Here is a 20069-nt window from a genome sequence, read left to right as displayed (position 1 = left end):
TTGCCAGTGGCAAAATTAGAGGGTTGCCATCTTTAAGAGTTTTCAGTTTCTCACAGAACACCTTAATATTTACCAGCAAACTACATATACCTCATTAACAGTCACTGATAAAATGTTACATTGGTATTGCTGATTCTTTTTTTGTCAATAAATCGAGTTTAATTAATTATTATTTATTAAATTTCCAACACCGCCCCACCCATATGTTGATTCTGCCTGCTCAGCCATACAAACTACAAGAGCAGAGCGACAGAAACCATATGGTCTCCAAAGCCTCAAATCTTTATTATCTGGCCCTTCACAGAAAAAGGCTGCCCTCCTGGTCTGTATGAACATGTTGACAGGACACCGAATCACAAGGTTTAAAGTTTTAATGTGACCAGGGTGCATGATTTTTGCTGGTTAATATATGTAAGCCAAGCTGGACTGACAGCACCACTAGCCACAGGAGCTAATGAATCTCTAAACTAAATGTGATGTTTCTTTTAAGTTGGAAAATGCATTAACATTTGCATGCAGATCAGGAACGTCAGATTTCCTTAGGGAATTGACTCCATTTATCCCTACTGTGTTTTGCCCCATGGCCCATGAAATTGCTTTCTTAATTATTTGGAGCCACAAATGCAATTTATTCTTTAATACTTCTACTACATAATATTTTACAAATGAAAGGAATTTTACAATTAACCTAATCCAAGAGCTCTTAACATGAGACGTCCCTCTCCGTTCTCCAAGCAGTGCAAGAAAAACCCAAAACGCTAAGCAAAACTGAATTTTTCTATGCATGCTCATGTGGGGCATTTTAAAATTCTCACATAGCTCAGGAGCCACCTCGTATCCTGATTCCCCCATCTAGTAATGATACAGCATAGCTGATGGCCAGATAGGGAGGGTGACTTGTCTAAAATCAGTGATTTGTGAGGCCAGACCCAGGCCCAGGTCTTCCTTCCCTTGGTGTGAGGTCCTTCCCACACTGCACACTGTCTTCTGCCTCAGGAATGAGCTTCTGGAATGCTACGACTGTATCCCGTATAAGCAGTTCCATAGTATACCACTGGGGGTCGCAAATGAAACCCCACGGTGAACCCTTTTTTAAAGCAAAGACATTCACATGTACAGGCCAGGAAACAAAGCAAGCCACTTCCCCACAGGGCCTTCCGGAAAACAACTTCCCACCTGCACAGAGCAGACAGATACATGGAGCAGACCTGTAAAGGATGTGTTGCAGGAACGGAGATTTTCAAACCGGTAGGGAACCCTGGGAACCCTAGAGTTTCTCCAAGGTACCTTGGGGGCAACCCAGGATCACAGGTGTTCTCCGGCCTTGAACCAGTCTCTGCTTTAGTCGGCTGTACACACGTAACAGGCGCTGCTCTAGTAGAGCTCTGTGGAGGTGAGCCAATGCCAGAGAACATGGTTTGTGTACCCATGGCAACCTCTGCGAAACAGTGACATTCCTCTCTGTCAAACAGATGCCCCCATCAGTCTGCTTGAAGACCCAGCCCCTCCTGAGTCCTTCTGTGATGCTGCTGGTCCTGGGTGTCCCAGGCATGGTCCCGACTACATCCAGCGACAACACTCCCTGGCAGGTGATCCCTGTCCTTTGGCTGCCAGCTGGCCCTGACCCTCTGGCGAAGCTGATCCTTGCTGTACTGGCTAAAAACCCATCCCAAGACTTTGGAGCAGAGACGTTCTCCCTTCCCGTGGTTTACAGTAGCACTGTCTTACAGAAATCTATCTCAAGCCACATAAGTAATTTCAGATTTTCTAGTAGTACCATTAAAAAACATGATTAATTTAAAATTAATTTTAATATGTTTTACTTACTCCGAATATATGCAAAGTAGTATCATTTCAAGATATCATCAGTGTAAATATTAGTGAGTTATTTAGTCTTATTTTCATACTAAGAGTTCAGAAGCCGGTGTCGATGCCCTTTAGTTCAGACAAGCTACAGTTCAGGTGCTCCATGGACACACGTGGTTAGTGGCTCCCGCACTGGACAGCACAGGCTCAGAGGCGGCAGGTCACCCTGCCCACTCTCACCCCGGAGCAATTCCATTTCCCCCAAAGCCCCAAGGCCTCTATCCGTTTCCTTAATGCCCCCTCCTTCCCAGCATCCCCTGTCACAAAAACACAGAATGGGCGTCCTTCACGCTCAGGACCACAATATCCATTTTCCCCTTGGCTTCCCTGTGTATCTCTAATTAAGCGGCTCTTAATCAGGGTGAGTGAACATCACAAATGCCTGTACAGCACAACCCAAGCATCTTTACTTGACAAGCCCCGACATTAACCTTCTGCTGCTCACACCTCATCCGGGAGCCCATGGGACCCCACACTAGGAAATTCTATCTCAGATCTAATAGGTTCACTGCTGGTGAGAACTTTGAAACCATTACGGTCCATCTCAGAAAGCACGTGGGAGAACCGGGGTCTCACTTCTGCCCCACACTTTTCATGGTTCCCAAGTGTCACACTCGTTCTACTGCATCCCAGTCCCTTGCCTTTGTCTTTCCTGGCCAGCTCATAGAAGGCTTCTGGTGGAAACCGTCTCAGCCTCTGGATCGCCTGCATCCTCATGTTGGAGGGGGCTGTGGACAGGATGTGACCACTGGTTGGCCTGCGAGCTGGACCCAGGCACTCAGAAGCTGCCTACCCCTCCCCTGCCCTTGCGACGTCCGTTCTGCCCACCCATCCCCACTAGGAGCTGGGTTCAAGGATGCAATCTTGAGAGAGTGATGTGTAGTTGAGACCATCTGAATGGCCTACATAACTGAATCCAGTTGAGACCACTACATAAACTTTTAAGATTCAGGCAGGTGGGTGCAGAGATCTACTCATCTTGCAGCTGCCCAAGACAAGCCTCGTAAGTAAGTTCCCTTCCTTCTTAAACCTGCCACCGTCCCATCTGGAGGGGTCCGCCCCTTTCTCAGTCCCTCCTTGCCCCCAAGTTTCAGATTTCACTTGGGTCCCTCCTAAGGCTGCGAAGCAACCCCTCAGCAAGTTCCAGGGCTCCAGAACTGTCTGTGGTATGGATGCTGCACAAACACTTCTTTACCAAAAAAAAAAAGAAAAAAAAAGAAAAAATGCTGCTTCCGCTCCATAGATCAGACAGGACCCCTGAATACTGTGACTAGTTCCTTGTATTGCCTGGTGGGTATTAGCCATTAGCACGCAGGTGGCACAGAGCCCCAGACAGAGAACACGCAAACCGGAAACCTCAGCTTGGCCTTGGTGCTCACCAAAGATGACCGTACCGTGACCAACACCAGCTCTGAGAGCTTCCAAATGAACAGATTCTACCCTAATATCCTCCATTGTGTCTACCTGCTTCTTCTCAGCCCTGAGGAGGCGTGCACAGCTCAAAGCAGGTTGTAAAATGATGTCATGATGGCAGTGGGTTCTGTTTGTTGCACGAACCCTGGTGACTTAAACCTGACCCAGTCTTTGGGTCATTCAACAATATTCAACCACCATATTAAGCGCCTACAGGGCGCCAGGTGCTGTGATCATGATAGAAAGGAGTAAGACCTCTTGCTTGGGAAACCACGGTCTTCTCCTGCCCTCCATGAGACTTCAGTGTGGACAATAGTGACCCCTTTGTCCTTCCAGAGCTGAGGGAGGATCTGCTGAGATGGGGCCTGAAAGGCACTGAGCACCGGATTGGACAGCTCCAGGAGGCCGATGAGTTCTCCTTGCCCTGAGCTCGGAGGTTGGTCTGGCCACCTTTTTCATGCCCTGCTTCATTTCTCACTGTATCTTTCCATGCTCTTTTCCATAACATAATAGCTGCCTCTTAAGGTACAGCAGTGGGAGGGAAATATGTAAGCAGGCAGATGAGAAAGTTATTTTCATGGCAGAAGACTCTTTCTCAGCATCTGACTCTGTGGGTCTTCCTGGAATGACAGGGACTGTCTGTCAGCCTCTCTGTGCTCGGCCCCTAGACCTTACAGTGTCTTCTTATCTGGGACTTACTTTAAATTTCATGTGATGATGGAAATTAAGAAATGTTGCAGCAAGAGCGAATTCTGACCCCTTGGTTATACCACCAGGTTACAAAGTAGTTTGGTTTTGTTTTTGGCTCTTCGTGTGTGTGTGTGTGTGTGTGTGTGTGTGTGTGTGTGTGTGTGTGTAACTTCTCTATGAGTTTTTTGATGTGTGAAGCTACACAACCAACATAAAATAAGAAAAGTGCCTTGTGCAGGATCCATCTATAACAGACCCATCTTCCTCATCTTTGACAAGATATTTGTTCCTAACTGGTTTCTTTTCATACATATGTAGGTTCTGAACCAAGCCAGGCAAAGTGCAAGTTCACTTTTGGAATGTTCTCTCATAAAATGGATAGAGAACTTAAAAACCCCAGTTGCTGGTAGGTGATTTATCAGATTTGTGACACATTTAAGTGCTCCTGGAAAGATTTTGCTGATAATATCTATTTGACAACTCAATTAAGTTAGGTCTCTTAACTTAAAAACGTACCACGGGCTTCTCTGGTGGCGCAGTGGTTAAGAATCTGCCTGCCGGTGCAGGGGACACGGCTTTGATCCCTAGTCCGGGAAGATCCACATGATGCAGAGCAACTAAGCCTGTGTGCCACAACTACCGAGCCTGCGCTCTAGAGCCCGTGCTCCACAACTACTGAAGCCCACGCACCTAGAGCCCGTGCTCTGCAACAAGAGAAGCCACTGCAATGAGAAGCCCACGCGCTGCAACGAAGAGTAGCCCCCGCTCACTGCAACTAGAGAGGGTCCACGCACAGCGAAGAAGACCCAACGCAGCCAAAAAAAAAGTATCACACTTTTCATCTTCTAAATTGTGTTCCTGCCATTTACTGGGGACAGAATCTCCCAAAAGTGCGAAACTATATTAAACAGTATTTTTGATAAAGATATTTTTATCAAAATAGGCGTTTAGTATGTTGTAAATCACTCTACTATATGTAAACCAATATTATAATAATGCAGTTCTTGCTAAAATATTATGTAATGTTAATTTTGTTCATAGTTGTTAATTTTTCTGCCAAAAGTATTCTAATTTTAGGTTGTTTTGTTTTAAAAGGCTTTAGAAAAGCCTTTTAGTCAAGTCTTATATTCAGCTTATTTTAACTTCTACCTGATGTTTTCTAGTTTCTTTGACCAGATGCAACACTATAGGATTATTAACATTAAACCTAAAATTAAGTTATAGACTTAGAAGTATTATGGTGTAGGCATTAAAATTAGAGAGTAAAATGTTCAGAACAGGTTTTTCTATATGAACAAATGTTAGAGGGTGAATCATTTTTTTTCCCTAAATGTCAGGTTAAATTTGCTATTGTACTTAGAACTCTTATTAATAAAAAATTACCCACACACAGAGTTAGCCCTCTTGGGCACTTAAAGTGTTTACCTGGAAATGTGATTAACTAAGAGCATAAATAGTGTTAAGTGTCCCCCTGTGGAGATGCCCACAGTGTCCCCCATTGACCCCCAGTGGCACTCTTTTATACTCACAAGGTCTGGGGGTCTCTGTACTAAGAATGACTTAATCTGTTAATTTGTGCATTAAATCAACACTTGTCAAAGTGAAAGAGATTATTCACATTTTCACTAAAGCTATTAGTTTTATAAGTAGAATAAAACAATATTCAAGTTCAATTTAGAGTCCTACCAACACTGGGCTTCTAAATACATAACTTTAGTAAATTAAACATTACTTAAAACATAACTTTAATTGTTTCTTTCCAGGCACAAAAGACTTCCGTCTACACCAAATTCCTGAGAGGATGAGGGGCAGGTAGGCAAACCAAGTGGAATGCCTGACAGGTCCTGATAAAACACAAACTTAGTTTGAAAAGTATGAACTTCTTGGATGTGCTGGCATGACACCGGGTGTGGAAGACCTAGTGGCATTTTGCCCTGAGAAGGGCGTTTAGGGCAGTGCTCAGTATGTTACACTAACCTGAAAATGTTGGCGTCTGTCCTTCACCTCCACCCTTGTACCGCACACGCTTCACTGCTCTGCCCTCTCCAGTTCTTCAGCCTGTGGCACCAAATGAGTGCTCAGAAGAACCATGTGTGGCTTCAGTTTCCTTGGCCCACGGTTTGATTCCCCAGCCCCCCTCCACTTAGGTGGGGCCCCGTGACTTGAGTTCTGGCTGGTGGAATGTGGGTAGACAGGCGTGCACATCACTTCCACTCCTGGCCTCTACAACCTCCTATAAGACCCTTGATGGTCGCTCACTTGACCCATCTACCCATCACCCACTGGAGGAGCCAGTGGAGAAATCCAAAGCCCAATAGGATGACGGAACCATTACAGAGTGCCCAGCCCTCACCACTCCATCACTTCTACATTGGACTGAGCTGTTAGAGAGAAGTGTTTTTCACCGAAATTTGGGCTTGTTTGTTATAGCAAATGGTGTCACTTACCCTAACTAAAAAAGCCTTAGCCAATTAAGACCCCCAACATTTTCCATTGCAAGCCTCCTCTACAAATAGCCTAACCTGCTAGCTTTGACCAAACAAAGGCAAACTCACTTTTCTCAGGAGCAAGTATACACATAAATAACATAGCAGACTAAGACTTACCGAAGCCAACAGGATGGCACTAACATAAACCAGGATTTTAAAAGACATCTTCATTCAAAGATCAGAATCTCTGTATTCATGATCCAGCAATCCCACTCCTGGGCATATATCCGGAGAAAACCATAATTTAAAAAGATACATGCACCCCAGTGTTCATTGCAGCACTGTTTACAGTAGCCAATACATGGAAACAACCTAAATGTCCATCGACAGATGAACGGATAAAGAAGATGTGGTAGATATCCACAACAGAATATCACTCAGCCACAAAAAAGAATGAAATAATGCCATTTACAGCAACATAGGTGGACCTGGAGATGATCATACTAAGTGAGGTAAGTCAAAGACAAAAATCATATGATATCGCTTATATGTGGAATCTGAAAAAAAAAGATACAAATGAACTTATTGACAAAACAGAAATAGATCCACAGATATAGAAAACAAATTTATGGTTACTGAAAAGGAAGAGAGGGGAGGGATAAAGTAGGAGGATGGGATTAACATATATACACAACTTTATACAAAATAGATAACCACAAGGACCTACTGTATAGCACAGGGAACGGTACTCAATATTTTGTAATCTCTATAAGGGAAAAGAATCTGAAAAACAATATATACGTTCATATATATATATATAACATGATATTGTAAATCAATTATACTTCAATTTAAAAAATTATTTTTTAAAAGAATTTCTGTATTCATAAAAGAATGCATGCAATGGCATTTGAACCCAGAAAAATCACTACAAAATGCAATGCAATATAGCTCAGATAGACTGCCTGCTCTTCATCCATGGGTCTATAAAGCCTTGGTAGTCATTAATAGGCTTAGCTGATAGGTCCATAAGCCTTTCAAAAGCTTCAATACCAACTGAATTTTCCTCATCTACAAAACATATGTTCATAATCAGTTTAAACCACGAATTCAAGCATGTCTCTAGTGCTAAACTATTTACGTAAAATACTCTCAGGTAACAGTATTATCCTGGGAAACGTGCATCAGATAAGGAGTTAAGACTAAGTGGATGTAAGATCTTGGTACCCTCTCCAAGAGTTATGTGCACAGGGTGGCTGGTAAAATGGGTTGTGAGCACCAGCTAACAGGTCCAGGCTGTTCTTTCTGGAGGAGACTGCAGATTTAAATCAACATGCAGGGCCTTCCTGGTGGCGCAGTGGTTAAGAATCCGCCTGCCAATACAGGGGACACGGGTTTGAGCCCTGGTCCGGGAAGATCCCACATGCCGCAGAGCAACTAAGCCCACGCGCCACAACTACTGAGCCTGCGCTCTAGAGCCTGCGAGCCACAACTACTGAGCTCGCATGCTACAAGTACTGAAAACCACCCGCCTAGAGCCCGTGCTCCGCAACAAGAGGAGCCACCGCAATGAGAAGTGCACGCACCGCAACAAAGAGTAGCCCCCGCTCGCCGCAACTAGAGAAAGCCCACGCACAGCAACAAAGACCCAACATGGCCAAAATAAATAAATTAAATAAATTTTAAAAATAAATCAAGATGCAAAGGTAGTTGGTGAAAATGTACATTTACATAATTTGTATGTGGTCCCTAGAACTTTCACCAGAGCCCCATGTGGAAGAGATCTTATGTTGGATTACAGACAGAGGTATTCCACTGCAGTTGGTTGAAGCTTGTCTTCTCTCTTTGGTCTAGGTTTTCTGTGGATTGTTTTTATGCTTTAGAGCTTCCTGATTCTGATTTCTAAAATGAAATTTGATTCTTCTCTTGACAGGAAAATCTCACTAATTCAAACAAATTAGGAAACTTCTGGTTATTTGGATAATTTGACTCAGTTTACCTTTTAATCAAGAAAAATGTTTAAGGAGCCAACTCATTGCATGGAAAATGTTTAAATATACATTACATTAGCATAGTAGGTGTGATCTGTTCTGATAGCTGACAGGTTAGTGGAAAAATAAAAAGAAGAGACTCATGCTTTAGACATTTTATTTTAACTTAAAGTATACAAATATGTTTGACCATCATTTGATGCAAAGCCGAGGTCCTTTATTGGATATCAGTCCACTGGCTCGAATGCAGGTGAGTTAAGATAGCATACAAGGTAAAAAAAAAAAACAAACAAAAAAAACCCACAAAAAAGCCCCTCACTTATTTAGAGGCAGACTTGTGTCAACCATCCCATCACCAAGCCACAAGATTAGGGTAGATGAAAATGGCCACATGGGCTCACAGAGGGACACTGTCTACACAGAACGTGGTTACTTCAGAGAAAGAACTTGGTGATCATAAACTCTGCCTCAGGAAAAATGGAAGGACCTTGCTTATTTGATTCTTCAGTGGTTGGAATGGGGAGAGGGCTAGAATTTTCTCCAGCTACACACTACTCACCACCCTCATCCCCAAACTTTGGGAATAACTGCCTCTGTCAGTCAGGTTCTCTGAAGAAACAGAACCAGTAAGTGGTGAGATAGAGACAGAGATAGAGACAGAGACAGAGCTAGAGTTACAGCTAGAGATAGAGATGGAGAGGGAAAGAGAGAAGGAGAGAGACTGATTTTAAGGAACTGTGGGCACTAGCAAGTTGGAAATCTCAGGGCAGGCTGGAAACTCAGGCAGGAGTTGACGTCACAGTCTTGAAGCTGAATTTCTTCTTCCTGTGGAAATCTGGTTTTGCTCTGAAGACCTTTCAGCTGATTGGAGGAGGCCACCCACATTATTGAGGGTAATCCCCTACACTGAAAGGGTTCACACGTAGGTGTGAACCACATCTACAAAGCACCTTCACAGCAACACCTAGATGAGCATTTCATCAAATCACTGGCTACCACAGCCTGGCCAAGTGGGCACAGAAGACTAACCATGACTCAGCCACGCCAGCCATGTTCCCCCATAGAATGGGTACGTCCTGTAGTTGTGCTGGAGCAGAGCGCATCTGAGCAGCCCTGTCACCACCATTAATGGCATGGCAACTCCTGACAGCCTGAGCCCCCCAGCCAAGTCATCGGGGTCCAGTTAATTCGAGGACAGGAGATCACATGTCGTCTCTGAGGACAACCGACCTTGAATGATGGCCCTGAACAACCCCCCAAATCAACTTATGTTTGGTGTGTGCAAAACTAAAAGGCAAATAAATAGATGCCTTTTGCAAAAATTTCCATCAAAAACGACAGAACTAAATTGGTCTGTCACTCGCAAGGTTAAGTGTTGCTTCTCTGAAGAACGCACTTTAGCAAGCCCATCTTCGAGCCGCCTGGTTTGGTTAAATGTGTTCGCTGTCCTTTGACATTGGAATGAACGTTACCCACCCACTCCTTGGCTCACATCTTCCTTTGGCTGGTGTGGGTGAGGATGTGGGGACCCAAACGATGCAACTGCCTCAGGTCCTGAAGTTCACCATATCATTCTGGAGCGGCTGCAATGAGTCTCTCCAAATTTCGTACTTGAAAGAATGCTTTTTTTTTTTTTTTTTGCGGTACGCGGGCCTCTCACGGTTGTGGCCTCTCCCTTTGAGGAGCACAGGCTCCGGACACGCAGGCTCAGCGGCCATGGCCCCGCGGGCCCAGCCACTCCGCGACATGTGGGATCTTCCCGGACCAGGGCACGAACCTGTGTCCCCTGCATCAGCAGGCGGACTCTCAAACACTGCACCACCAGGGAAGCCCGAGAGAATGCATTTTAACAACCTCTTCAGGCAGCCACAGTCCTGTACCTTTCAGTTTCACGGAGCTCTACCTTCTGCTGTTCAACTCCTCCATCAACATGACTAAACCCTTTGGTTTGGTTTTTAATAAAGGGATTGATGCTTCAGACATTTGGAAGCCAAGCTGGGTTTATTAGAACTTATCAAAAGTATGCTCCCTGCTTCCAAGTATATAGTCAAGTATTCCAGAGGCCGAGCCCCCTTTCCTGTATTTAAAATACAATTCGATCACCCTTGGTGCGGTTTCTCCCTTCATTTCAGCTGTCAGCACGTGACTGTGTAGTTCTCCTTTAATTGATTGGAGCAGCTTCCCTGCAGGACTGACACACATCGGCTTGCATGAGAATTCACGATGGCACTCACTCGCTCTTCCAGAAAGGAGCTCAGAAAAATGCTGCACAGGAAGCAATTCTTGGAAAAGCATCTGGGACCAGTCTGGCCCTTGCAGCCTTCCGTCGGCCACATAGTTCACACAGAGCCGTGCCAGGGGATTCTATTTCACTGTTAGGCCACATGCAGCCAAGCCCGTGACTGGGCAGGCTGGCCCTTAAATCATGTCAAGTGCTTTTAGAGGAAGCAGGCTCTCATATTGCACAGGAGAAGGGAGACCTCTGGGGGCTCCTGAAGCTCGGAATCCTTGACCAAGATGCAAGTCGGATAAGGGCTCAGGGCCCTGTGGCCTCCCTGACGGTGGGACGGGGCTGGGAGGGGGCCGCTGGGCCTGAGACTAAGATGGTCCAGCAGCTGTGTTGCCACCACTGTTAAATCCAGGCAGGCAACATGGCCAAGGTACCTGTGGAGTCCCAGAGTTCGTTTCCTCCCCTAAGACGTTCCTGGAAAGCGTCATTTGTCTCTGCTGTTCATTTAAGGAACGTTGGCCTTGAGGATGTTTGAATCGCATTTTTTGGTCTGCACCAAGGTGCACATGATCGCACAGACACTCCCATGAGAATGTGAATCAACACCACCCCATTTTGTTCTGTCATGTGACAAAAGAAGGTTCAGCTATTGACCATGGCCTCCCCCAAACGAGGGACAGAGAATGCAACTAGGAGCAGAGTGAAGGGGGATTTTTTTTCCTATATATACTTTGATCTCACTTGAATTTTTAAGAGAATATTAAAAAAATTTTAAACAAAGTTCTTTCATTGACATACTTGTCCACCCCTTTCCCAACACTCTCCTCACCAAAAAAAAAAAAACGCAAAAAGACAGAATCTGTAATACTATCAAGTTAAAAATTCTAGTTCCTGGGCTTCCCTGGTGGCGCAGTGGTTGAGAGTCCACCTGCCGATGCAGGGGACACGGGTTCGTGCCCCGGTCCGGGAAGATCCCACATGCCGCGGAGCGGCTGTGCCCGTGAGCCATGACCGCTGAGCCTGCACGTCCAGAGCCTGTGCTCCACAACGGGAGAGGCCACAACAGCGAGAGGCCTGCGTACCGCAAAAAAAAAAAAAAAAGAAGAAGAAAACAAATAACAAAGGTTGGCCAGGATGTGGAGAAAAGAGAACCCTTGTACACTGTTGGTGGAAATGTAAACTGGTACAGCCACTATGGAAAACACTATGGAGGTTCCTCAAAAAACTAAAATTACAACTGCCATATGATCCAGCAATCCCACTCCTGGGTGTATATCTGAAGAAAACAAAAACACTAATTCTAAAAGATACATGCACTCCAACGTTCATAGCAGCAATATTTACAATAGCCAAGATATGGAAGCAACTAAGTGTCCATCAACAGATGAATGAAAGAAGATGTGGTATATATACAGTGGAATGCTACTCAGCCATAAAAAAAAAAAAAAAAAGAATGAAATGTTGCCATTTGCAACAACATGGATGGACCTGGCGGGTATTATGCTTACTGAAACGTCAGACAGAGAAAAACAAATACAGTATATTATCACTTATATACGTTCCATCTAAAAAAATAAAACAAACTAATAAATAGAGCAAAGTAGAAAATACTCACAGATATAGAGAACAAACTAGTGGTTACCAGTGGGGAGAAGGAAGGAGGAAGAGCAAGATTGGAGTATGGGATCAAGAGGTACAGACTACTATGTATAAAATAAATAAGCTACAAGGGGGCTTCCCTGGTGGTGCAGTGGTTGAGAGTCCGCCTGCCAATGCAGGGAACACGGGTTCGTGCCCCTGTCTGGGAAGATTCCACATGCTGCGGAGTGGCTGGGCCCGTGAGCCATGGCCGCTGAGCCTGCGCGTCCGGAGCCTGTGCTCCGCAATGGGAGAGGCCACAACAGTGAGAGGCCCACATACCGCAAAAAAAAAAAAAAAAACCCTCCTATCCTTGTCACTAAATACCTACAACTCATCACCCACTTGTGACCTTGAATGATCCACTGGCTTACATGTCCCCTGGACTATTTATTCTCTATAAATGCATTTTGTCTCCTCTACTGGAGATTGTTAATATAAATGCATTTTGTCTCCTCTACTGGAGATTGTTAAAGTAGGAAATGTTCTCTCTCCCACGTAAATCTCATAATCCCTAACCCAGTGTTACGCATCTGTGACAGGTGTTCAGTAAAACTTGCATGCCCTAAACAAGACACCTAAATCAGATCTAATAAACTAACTTCTTCTGGCAAGAACATTTTCCTTGAAAAAAATCTAGAAATATAATCATGGCACTATTCTTAAGAAGTTTTGTTACATTTTGTTTTAAGAAAATTCTCCTCCTATACTGTTGGTGGGAATGTAAACAGGTACAACCACTATGGAGGTGCCTTAAAAAACTAAAAATAGAACTACCTTATGATCCAGCTATTGGAATGTATCTGGAGAAAACCATAATTTGAAAAGATACATGCACCCCAATGTTCACTGCAGCACTATTTACAATAGCCAAGACATGGAAGCAATCTAAATGTCCATTGACAGAGGAATGGATAAAGAAGATGTGGTACATATATACAATGGAATATTATGCAATCATAAAAAGAATGAAATAATGCCATTTGCAGCAGCATGGATGGATCTAGAGATTATCATACTAAGTGAAGTAAGTCAGAAAGAGAAAGACAAATGCCATATGAGATCATTTATATGTGGAATCTAAAAAAAAATGATACAAATGAACTTCTTCACAAAACAGAAACACACTCACAGACTTCAAAAACAAACATGGTTACCGAAGGGGAATGGTGAGGGGAGGGATAAGTTAGGAATTTGCGATTAACATATACACACTACTATATATAAAATATATAATCAACAAGGAACTACTGTATAGCACAGGGAAATCTTCTCAATATTCTGTTACAGAACCTATATGAGAAAAGAATCTGAAAAAGAATGGATATATGTATATGTATAACTGAATCACTTTGCTGTACACCTGAAACTAAGACAACATTGTAACTTAACTATACTACAATATAAAATAAAAATTAAATTAAAAAAAAAGTAAATCATTAGAAAAAAAGAAAATCCTGCGTGTCTTTCACCTCACCTTCTTCTTTTTTTTTTTTTTTGCAGTAGGTGGGCCTCTCACTGTTGTGGCCTCTCCCGTTGCAGAAGAGCACAGGCTCTGGACGTGCAGGCTCAGCAGCCATGGCTCACGGGCCCAGCCGCTCCGCGGCATGTGGGATCTTCCTGGACCAGCTCACGAACCCTTGTCCCCTGCATCGGCAGGCGGACTCTCAACCACTGTGCCACCAGTGAAGCCCTCACCTCACCTTCTTTATTAAGCTCTAAAGGGGGTGGGGTTGAGAAATCAAAGACTTCTTACAAACTAAAACAAGATCCCAAATCATCATTATTGTTGAACCTTAAAAGCCCAGCCATTCCAGTCGTACACTAAACATCAGACAAAATCTGATTTCTCTCCAGCTCTAAGTTCTTAATTGAGCCTGGTCTTTAAATGTACAACCTATTGTTTTAAGTCTCATTTATCATAATAAAAATATGACTAGACCTTCAAGCACAGTCAGTTCTAGATAATCTGCATACACAGGAGACCAGTGGGTTTGAAACCAGGTGATCTAAATATCTTTTTGTTTTTCTTCTAGGTCATAACTTTATGCTTACATTCTATATGGGGATATAGGGTGACTTTAGCTATATAAAAACAATAACAAAAAAAATCTTTGCCCAGGGAAAAAAATCTGAAAACCATTATTCTTTGGGTGGAGAATGGACCCTTTTTAAAATTTCTGTTTATGACCCTTTGTAAAATTTTTGTTCCTGTATATTTCATATGAACATATTCTACCTGTAAAATGGATATAAATAAAAGTATGTCTGTTGTGCTTGCAATGCATGACAGGACCAAACATGATAAACTACTCACTTACATTGTCAACCACAGCATGTTCAGTCAACAAAGCTCCTGCTGTTCTCCAAGTACCAGGAACCCAACTGGCAACAACAAAGCAGACACTACCTCCCTCCCAGCCAACCATTTCCCTTGCCCTCCTTCTTGCTTTCCCGTCCTGCCAGCTCCCATTTGGCTGTACGGTCTGAAATAAGCAAGCTTCCTGTCTCTGGGTCTTAGGTTTTTCATCGATAAAATGGAAGTATGAAATTGGATGATTATTTCTGACCAGACGATCGTCCCTAAATGACAAGTTCCCTAACACCAATGGCTTAATGCCAATTCGCAGTAAAGAGATTAGGCAAAGGTTTCCGTATAGAGAGCTGCTGACACGAAATCAATATTAAAAAGAGTGACTCTGCTACCTAATTAGGCAGAAGGCATTTGAGAGACATTTGACAAACTCCTCAAAAAGGAAACAGATGGGAAAACAATCAACTTCACTAGTGATCAGAAATATATATGAAAGTAATGAGACACAATTAATTCAACCTTAAAAATTCCTGACACATTACTGGTGGTAGCATAAACCATTTCAGGACCTTCTGGTAAATTGATAATTCTTTCCAAAACTTTGAGAATGATATTTTTGACTATTGACTCCATTTGGGGAAAAGAATTCTAAATGTCTGAATAAGCCTAGTGAAAAATTGGAAATAAAAATACGGAGGGATGAGTTAGTTTCCATGTGATTCCACCCATTTTCTCCATGAAGTATGAGGTCACTGGCTGACGGAGGAGGGTTCAGGGTAGAAGTTTGAGAAAGAGAAGAGAAAGTATGTAAATAGGAAGGGCATTTACTCTGTCAGGAGTGTGGTGTGTTTGTAGATCTGTGGATATACATTTAAAGCAAGTCCTGTCGGCACAGCTGCAACGTTTTCTAGAAGCAGTTAGTTACTCTGATATGGTCATGAGAAGATGGAGTAACCAGAAAACGGTGCAAACAGATTTGGGATTTTGCCAGAAAAGAATCAAGATGGGAGAGGAGAGAAAGGGGAGGTTGATGACACAGCACTGTGGGTGCTCACAGAGTGAAGATGACGGTTCTTAGAGCATGATCGGGGGGTGCTGAGCTGGGGAAGGAAAAGCAAGGAGGCGGCTTGCTGTAGTTTGTCAGGAAGGCCCCATCGGAGGAGGAAACACAGGCAGAGATTTGGAAGATATGAAGGAACTAGCCACCCACTAAGAGGATGCAGAACATCCGGCTGAAAGGCAAGGCACGTGCAAAGACGCCACTGCCAGGAAGGAGCATATGGAGAGTTTCTAGGAACTAACAGGCCAGCACGGGCAGGGTAGGGAGGTGTGAAAGAGTTTATCCATTTATGCACACACCAAATATTTAATGAGCACCTGCTACGTACGTTCTAGGCACTGTCCCAGGCTCTGGGGATACGGTATGGAAGAGGTGAACAGAATAGAGTCCCAGCCCTTAAGATATTTAGTCTGATAAACAGGATAACAAATGTTTACTAGAATACCAATAAACGTGTCACACAGAAAAATGAAACAAGATAAGGACTAGGGAGAGGGATCCTAAATTAGAGAGTGTGGCCAGAGATGGAGATGACATTTCAGCAAAGACCAAGTTACATGAGGAATAAGCCATGCAGAAGAATGGTCCAAGCAAAGAGAACAGTCAGATGTCAAGGGTGTGCAGCAGGACATCGTGTGGTGTGTTCCAGGAAGAGCGGAGAGGCAGCTGGTGTAACTATTACAGTCCTTAGGAGGCTACCGTGTACCCCCTTCCCCATTCTCTTTCTGTAAGTTGAGGCATCTGCATTGGTCCAGGTGACAGCCAGCCTCCGCCAGGGGGAGGACAGTCCTGACAGAGAGAAGTGGACAGATCTGATACACATGCTCACAGTAGAACACGTGGATTTACCTGTAAGCAAATAGGTTCTTTAGGGAGACTTGTTTGTCCCTGTTATTGCAGGGAAGCACTCATTTCTGAAGTCAGCTGTTAATTTCAGAGTAGACGTTCATTTCTACTCTGCTTTATTTCTATTGCACAAGTTATATTTGGAATGGCTCTTTAAAGAAATGCAGTTCCTTGCAAGCTTCCCAAGTATTCAGTCACTTTACACCACAGTAGCCTTGTTGCATTCAGCGAGCATGTCACAATCAATCGCCCTCCCAGCAGCGTGATGTCCAAATCTCATTAGGCTGAGCTTCTGGGTCAGCCAACCTCCAATAGGATTTTCGAACATAGACAACCTCCTCTTCCCAGGATATATCAATTAAATTATTAAAATATTAAATATTTTAAAACAATAATATAGGACTGATGGATTCCTGAAATAAATGCTAAAGAAACGTCAAACACGAAAAAACAATTATGTCACCACCTTTTGGCTGCCCTTGTTGACTCTGAAGTTTCCTCCCACAGAATTACGAAACAGAAGCTCGTCTCTCAAGCTGCTTCCTATAAACGAGTCATCACTCTACTTGAAAGGATGAAGAGACTTCTTTCACTTAAGCTACTGCCCTGGGAGTCTTCTCCATCCTCTCTCTTCTAGTTTTAAATGATTCAATATTTAGGATTTTTTTTTTAATCCCACTCAAGAAGAACTTGGCTTTTAGGATTTTATTGTTTAATTTTTTTAATTTTTTATTTATGTTTTATACAGTTTTAAAGGTTACTTTCCACTTACAGTTATTACAAAATATTGGCTCTATTTCCCGTGTTGTACAATACATCCTTGTAGCCCCTTACACCCAACAGTTTGGACCTCCCACTCCTCTACCCCTCTATTACCCCTCTCCCACCCTCCCCACTGGTAACCACTAGGTAATTTGTTCTCTTTAGCTGTGAGTTTGCTTCTGTTTTGTTATATTCACTAGTTTGTTGTTTTGTTTTTTTTAGATTCTACATGTAAGTGAGATCACACAGTATTTGTCTTTCTCTGTTTGTCTTATTTCACTTAGCATAATGCCCTCCAAGTCCACCCATGTTTTAGCAAATGGCAAAGTTTCATTTTTTATGGCTAATATTCCATTGTGTATATATATACCTATATGCATACACACACACACACACACACACACACACACACATATATATATATACACACACACCACATCTTCTTTATCCATTCATCTGTTGATGGACACAGGTTGCTGCCGTATCTTGGCCACTGTAAACAATGCTTCTAGGAACATTGGGGTCTATGTGCCTTTTCCAAGTAGTGTTTTATTTTTTAGGATTTTAAATTTTTATTCCTATTCTACCTAGGCTTACTGGGATATGTTTAACATAAATAAGAAGGAAGAAAAAAGAAAAGGAAGCCCAGGGACACAAGGTGAAACTCCTTAGCTCCATGCAGGTGGAGACCATCTGACTCGTGGTTCCATCCCCCAGAGCAGGCACTCCACATGCACTTGGCATTTGTGGAAAAGGAACATAGGAGGCAAGAGGCACACCTGTGTCCTACACCTGTGCCTGAAGGGGGAGCCACTGTTCTAAAATCTCCCAGGAGCCACCCAGAAGCGTTCGTCCAATTGCTCAGGAAAAACTTCAACTAGAAAGAATATTTTATTCCATGTGCTCTCACCGAAAGGAAACTCTGAGATGTGATTAACCACCTCTACAATACCCTAATGGTAGCTGAAGGGATATGTTTCGTTGCACAATCACAGAAAGCAAGGAGGGGAGAGGCATGGGAAGACTCACCAGGAATCACTCCAGGTATGCAGCCCACATAGCTCGGGACAAAGCCCAGGCGGATGGCAGAGTAGTACACAGGGGAAGATGGGTAATGTTTTAAATAGGTAGACTCTAACAACTCATACTGACTCTGTGTCATTCATGCCTTTTCAAAAAAGTAAAATTTTCTCAATTCCTCAATTAGTTTTAGCCAAAGGAGGTAAAGGGGGAAATCAAAACTGAAATTATAAACTACCAGAAATCAAAAATGAGAACCCCGCATTTCAGGATAAATGCATTTATTAAAAAATAAGAATAAAGGGCTTGCCCGGTGGTCCAGTGGTAAAGAACCTGCCTTCTAATGCAGGGGACGCGAGTAATATCCCTGGTCTGGGAACTAGGATCCCACATGCCGCGGGGCAACTAAGCCCGCACACCACAACTACTGAGCCCATGCGCCTCAACTAGAGAGAGAAAACCCGCACACCACAACTAGAGAAAGCCCTTATGCAGCAACGAAGACCCAACGCAGTCAAAAATAAATAAGTAAATAAATAAAATAAATTTTAAAAATAATAAATTCTTTTTAATTTAAAAAAAGTGAGAGGGACTTCCCTGGTGGCGCAGAGGTTAAGAACCTGCCTGCCAATGTCGAGGACACGGGTTCAAGTCCTGGTCCGGGAAGATCCCACATGCTGCGAGCAACTAAGCCCGTGCACCACAACTACTGAGCCTGCGCTCTAGAGCCCATGAGTCACAACTACTGAAGCCCACACGCCTAGAGCTCGTGCTCTGCAACAAGAGAAGCCACCACAATGAGAAGCCTGCTCACGGCAACGAAGAGTAGCCCCTGGTGGCCGCAACAAGAGAAAGCCTGCGTGCAGCAACGAAGACCCAATGCAGCCCAAATAAATAAATTAAAAAAAAAAAAAAGCGAGAAAAAATGTTATTTGCTTTGTATGTATGTATATTGCTTTTATATTAAAAATAAATGTAGTTTTATTTTAATAAATAATGAGCAAGAAACCAATGCATACAATTGGACTCATTTGCTGATTCAGATTTTTTTTTTAATATTTATTTATCTTATTTATTTATTTAGGCTGCGCTGGGTCTTAGCTACAGCACATGGGATCCTTTAGTTGAGGCATGTGGACTTCTTAGTTGTGGCATGTGGACACAGTTCCAGCATGTGGGATCTAGTTCCCCGACCAGGGATCGAACCGGGGCCTCTGCATTGGGAGCATGGAGTCTTACCCACTGGACCACCAGGGAAGTCCCTTGATGATTCAGATTTAATCCAATACTTATTCCTTCTCTGTTCAGGTATCCCCAGAAGCCCTCGTCACCTTTAGTCTGAATCACACAAGATGTTCCTCACATCACAGCTATTTCTCGCCCTTGAGCTTTTCATAGATATTTAATTACTGTTAAATTTGGTGATCTTGTTGGCTAAAGAATTATACACTTGAGTTTTCCCATGAAAGTAAAAAAAGCAGCAATCTTGGTAACAAAGTTTAAGTTTCTGAAATATAAATAGCTGTCGCAAAGTTAATACACTTTGAATTCTACAGGAAAAAGTGAAGCCACCCACTGCAACTCACCGAGATAGTTGTATAAGCTGAAGTGTACAAAGTGAAGTATTAGGATTTGAAGAAAGCGGAGATAAATTAACAGCTGACAATAAAGAAAAAAAATTCAAAAATCTGACAGTAAGGGAAATTCTAGAAAAAAAAAATTAAAAGCAGAGCAACATGCTCTTTCAGAAGGGCTCACTGCCCTGCAGGTTTTACTGTATGATAGTTCGGTGATATCATCGTGACACTAG

General features: G+C 43.2%; 1 protein-coding gene across 1 annotated transcript in view; it reads right to left on the bottom strand.

Moving 5' to 3' along the window:
* The window catches only part of PROM1 (prominin 1), a 96369-nt gene that overhangs the window by 62861 nt on the left and 13439 nt on the right, over positions 1 to 20069 (bottom strand). The gene's annotated exons all lie outside the window — the stretch shown is intronic.

Source organism: Phocoena phocoena, chromosome 5, assembly GCF_963924675.1.
Source record: "Phocoena phocoena chromosome 5, mPhoPho1.1, whole genome shotgun sequence".
Classification (NCBI taxonomy): domain Eukaryota; kingdom Metazoa; phylum Chordata; class Mammalia; order Artiodactyla; family Phocoenidae; genus Phocoena; species Phocoena phocoena.
The sequence above is the reverse complement of the archived record's forward strand: the minus strand, read 5'-3'. Positions and strand labels throughout refer to the sequence as shown.